Source organism: Salvelinus sp. IW2-2015, unplaced genomic scaffold (genome assembly GCF_002910315.2).
Source record: "Salvelinus sp. IW2-2015 unplaced genomic scaffold, ASM291031v2 Un_scaffold1501, whole genome shotgun sequence".
Taxonomy (NCBI): Eukaryota; Metazoa; Chordata; class Actinopteri; order Salmoniformes; family Salmonidae; genus Salvelinus; species Salvelinus sp. IW2-2015.
The window spans coordinates 190,008-195,270 of NW_019942949.1; the positions used below are offsets into that span (position 1 = coordinate 190,008).

Sequence of the window (5,263 nt, forward strand, 5' to 3'; positions counted from 1 at the left end):
TGGTAGTTCAGACGTTTATCATACCAACTCAAATGTATTTATACAATAATAAACCAGCATTATAAACTAAACACAGCTCCCTGATGTTCATAGATGATCCTGAAATTGTATTAAATCACTAATACTGTAGTAGAAACAGTATTATACATAGTAGTACAGTCTGTGTTGTATACAAAAGCAATGAAGCAGTGCATAGAAAATACACTTATAAAATATGAAAATGCAAGCCTCCAGCTTGTAAAAAGGTGTGACGTGAAAGTTCTTTGGGTAAAAGCTTAGAGTACACACATCTCTCATAACACTAATGAGCAATACACACATCTCTCATAACACTAATGAGCAATACACACATCTCTCATAACACTAATGAGCAATACACACATCTCTCATAACACTAATGAGCAACACATTCACATCAATCTCTCAACACTAATGAGCAATACACACATCTCTCATAACACTAATGAGCAACACATTCACATCAATCTCTCAACACTAATGAGCAATACAAACACATCAATCAAATGTAACACATCTAATAGTGACATATGGCCTCAGTAGACAGGACACACTCCACAGTGTAGGACAGTAGTGATATATGTTGGCATCCCTTGAAACAGACAGTAGGAGCTGAAAAGAGAACAGCTTTGATTGACCTTTGGCAGAACATGTGACAGTGTTTTGGTAACATGTGTCCATCATGTCATGTGTTTTGGTAACATTCTAACATGTGTTAACAGTTCTTGTCATGTAAAACCAGAAATTGCATCTATCTGAGAAGCTCACACACAGAAGGACGGACAGACAGTTCCTTTATGGCAGGAACGGTAACATTATTTGTACAAAATAGTAGCAGTCCTGTAGGAATGAATGTCTTTGAGAAGCTCCGTGTGACTGACATCATCGCTCTAATATCCAAATGGTGGTGCCATTTGACTCCCAGCATCATAATACATAATACGTATGTCATAAAGATTACATTTTTATTTTATTTATTCAACCAGGCAAGTCAGTTAAGAACAAATTATTATTTACAATGACGGCTTATTGGGGGAACAGTGGGTTAACTGCCTTTGTTCTCAGGAGCAGAACGACAGACTTTTATCTTGTCAGCTCGGGGGATTCCATCTAGCAACCTTTCGGTTACTGGCCCAACCTACCGCTCTCATAACTTGTCACGACACACATTTTAGACCTGTTGTGACACACATTGCATTATTTCATGGCTGGTTATGACACCTACATAAGTGTCAAAGGCCACAACACCTACCACACGAGGCAAAACATTTCATTACACCATGGCCTGTGTGTCAACAGTATGTTTATGTTATATAACATTTTCTGAAATTAACCATATTAAAATGATCCTTGTATATTTGTGCACACATTGATGTCAGACATGCACCTGCCCCAGTGCTCTGTTGTTGATGACTGGGATGAATGTAGGAGCAGAGATCAGGAGCAGGACCAGACACCCTCTGTGACTGATGACTGGGATGAATGTAGGAGCAGAGTGCAGGAGCAGGACTAGACACCCTCTATGTGACTGATGACTGGGATGAATGTAGGAGCAGGACTAGACACCCTCTCTGTGACTGATGACTGGGATGAATGCAGGAGCAGAGTGCAGGAGCAGGACCAGACACCCTCTATGTTACTGATGACTGGGATGAATGTAGGAGCAGGCGAGTTGCAGGAGCAGGACTAGACACCCTCTATGTACTGATGACTGGGATGAGATGTAGGAGCGAGAGTTCAGGAGCAGGACCAGACACCCTCTATGTGACTGATGCTGGGGATGAATGTAGGAGCAGAGTTCAGGAGCAGGACCGAGACACCCTCTGTGACTGATGACTGGATGAAATTGCAGGAGCAGGACCAGCACCCCTCTGTGACTGAGTGACTGGGATGAATGTAGGAGCAGAGTTCAGGAGGCAGGACCAGACACCTCCTGTGACTGAGTGGACTGGGATGAATGCACGGAGCAGAGTTTCAGGAGCAGGACCAGACACCCTCTATGTAACTGATGACTGGCGAGAATGTAGGAGCAGAGTGAGGAAGCAGGACTAGACACCGCTTATGTGACTGATGACTGGGATGATGGAGAGCAGAGGTTCAGGAGCAGGACAGACACCTCTATGTGATGGATGACTGGGATGAATGTAGGAGCAGAGTGCAGGAGCAGGACCAGACACCTCTATGTGACTGATGACTGGGATGAAATGTGGAGCAGAGGCAGGGCAGGATGAACCTCTATGTGAGCTGATGATGGAATCAAGCAGGAGCGAGTGCGGAGCAGGACAGACACCCTCTATGTGACTGATGACTGGGATGAATGCAGGAGCAGGAGTTCAGGCGCAGGACCAGACACCCTCTGTGTGACTGATGACTGATATAAGGACATGTATGTGATAGGCCTTTCTGGCTTATATGATTATGATGTCATAATGCTTCTTGGCATAAAAGCAAGTTGTACGGTGTTGTAAATAGTTTTTTTTAGCATGCCTGTGCTGCTGTCATGGGTACGAGACGGAGCCCTGTTAGCATGGCTGTGGTCATAGGTACGAGACGGAGCCCCTGTTAGCATGGCTGTGGTCATAGGTACGGACGGAGCCCCTGTTAGCTGGCTGTGCCATCAGGTACGAGACGGAGCCCCTGTTAGCATGGCTGTGGTCATGGGTACGAGACGGAGACACTGTTAGCATGGGCTGTGGTCATGGGTACGAGACGGAGCGCCTGTTAGCATGGGCTGTGGTCATGGGTACGAGACGGAGACCTGTTAGAATGGCTGTGCGCATGGGTACGAGACGGAGACACTGTTAGCATGGCTGTGGTCATGGGTACGAGCACGGAGACACTGTTAGCATGGCTGTGGTCATGGGTACGAGACGGAGCACACTGTTAGCATGGCTGTGGTCATGGGTACGAGACGGCAGTCCGTGTTTAGCATGGGCTGTGCGTCATGGGTACGAGACGGAGCCCCTGTTAGCATGGCTGTGGTCATGGGTACGAGACGGAGACACTGTTAGCATGGCTGTGGTCATGGGTACGAGACGGAGTCACTGTTAGCATGGCTGTGGTCATGGGTACGAGACGGAGCTGAGTACAGTAGATCAGCACAGCAGGGCTAACAGTTGTTTCGCCCTCGAGTGGACAATATCTTTCCTAAAAAGGATTACCAATTAAATAAAACACATTACTTTGATGAATTTAGTAATAGTCCCGACACACAGACGGTTGCTCTACTTTAGGTTGAGACGCGACCCAGTCGTTAGTCTTTGTTCTGTATCTATGGACGCGACCCAGTCGTTCGTTCTAAATGTTCCGTCGCTAGCTAGCCAACTTCACAGCTAACACAATWWCTTCAAACGGAAGCTGGTAACACAGCAAACTAGCTGCATTTCATGTTGCTTGTATACAGTATATCAATAAAAATTATGGAGATGTTTTTTTTTGTCTTGTCCAGACACATTACTTCTCAATAGGACAGTGGAGATCGAATTTCAATATAGATTTTTTATTTTTTTTATTGTCTAGAGACAGACAGCAATGTTTTTACAATCCCCCGTTGTTGCAAACCAAATGTAGGCTAGATAATGTCTAGAAGCTTTTTACAGAGGAAAACAATTTCATGAATTGGCTGGCTGGGCTGATGGATGCACAGGGATTTGTCAGATGGAACAGAAAACAAGATGCCCATTTTTGCGTCATTGGCTAAACAGGTATGGCTTAGAACGCGTCTCAACCAATAAAAATGCTTGTTTTGACCAACCCGTTGTAGAAAGTATATTTTCCTAGTCCAAGCAAAGTGACACAGGATGGTCGTAATGGTTCGTCATAAATTGTATTTTCTGAAAGTTATTTAAAAAATGTATTCATTGCAACAAAGGATTTAAAGAAACAAACTTTCAAACAAAACTAATTTGAATAAATTGAATAAATGTAGGTTTTGACACTTATGTAGGAGGTGTCATAACCAGCCATAAAATAACAGGTGTGACGCAAAGGATTTACTGCCGATACCAGACCAGGCCCAAATCCCCGTCCTTCGCCGATACAGGGGACGCAGATCCGGGAGCCTTGTGAGAATTTGTTGGTGAGTGGGTAACCAACCAACGTGGAATCATTGAAGAATAAACTGGATGAGCTCCGTTCGAGACTATCCTGCCAACCCCACAGTGACCGTACGTACATACCCCAACCAGAAGCCATGGATTACAGGCAACATCCACACTAAGATAAAGGGTAGAGCTGCTGCTTTCAAGGAGCGGGACTGGGAGCTTATAAGAAATCCTGCTTTGCCCTACGACAAACCATCAAACAGGGAAAAATCAATACAGGACTAAGACCGAATCCTTCTACACCGGCTCTGACACTCGTTGGATGTGGCAACGCTTGCAAACTATTACGGACTACAAATGGAAGCCCAGCCGCGAGTTGCCCAGTGACACGAGCCTACCCGATGAGCTAAATGACTTGTGCGCGCTTCAAGGCAAGCAACACTGAAGCATGCATTAGAGCGTCAGCTGTTCCAGGCAACTATGTGATCACGCTCTCCGTAGCCGATGTGATTTAAGACCTTTAAACAGGTCAACATTACCAGGACGTGTACTCAGAGCATGTGCTGACCAACTGAGTCTGTAATACCTACATGTTTAAAGCAGACCACCATAGTCCCTGTGCCCAAGAACACCAAGGTAACCTGCCTAAATGTCTACCAACCCGTAGCACTCAGTCCTGAAGCCATGAAGTCCTTTGAAAGGCTGGTCATGGCTCACAACACCATCATCCCATCATCCCAGCAACCCTAGACCCACTCCAATTTGCATACCGCCCAAACAGATGACACAATCTCTATTGCGCTCTACACTGCCCTTTCCCACATGTACAAAAGGAACACCTACGTGAGAATGCTATTCATTGACTACAGCTCAGCGTTCAACATCATAGTACCCTAAAAGCTCATCACTAAGCTAAGGACCCTGGGGTTAAACCCCTCCATCTGCAACTAGATCCTGGACTTCCTGACGGGCCGCCCCCAGGTGGTAAGGGTGGGTAACAACACATCTGCCTCGCTGATCCTCAACATGGAGGCCCCTCAGGGGTGCGTGCTTAGTCCCCTCCTGTACTCCCTGTTCCCCCACGACTGTGTGGCCAAGCACGACTCCAACACCATCATTAAGTTTGCTGACGACACAACGGTGGTAGGCCTGATCACCGACAACGATGAGACAGCCTATAGGGAGGAGGTCAGAGACCTGGC

The 5,263-nt window shown here is 45.9% G+C and overlaps 1 long non-coding RNA gene across 1 annotated transcript; it reads right to left on the bottom strand.

Moving 5' to 3' along the window:
- Positions 1-1,716, bottom strand: LOC139024437 (uncharacterized). The gene is made up of 2 exons (XR_011475752.1): positions 380-1,716; positions 1-321 (listed from the first exon to the last, which is right to left on the bottom strand). It is a non-coding gene; the product is annotated as an uncharacterized lncRNA (long non-coding RNA).
- Between the last annotated feature and the right edge of the window lie 3,547 nt (positions 1,717-5,263).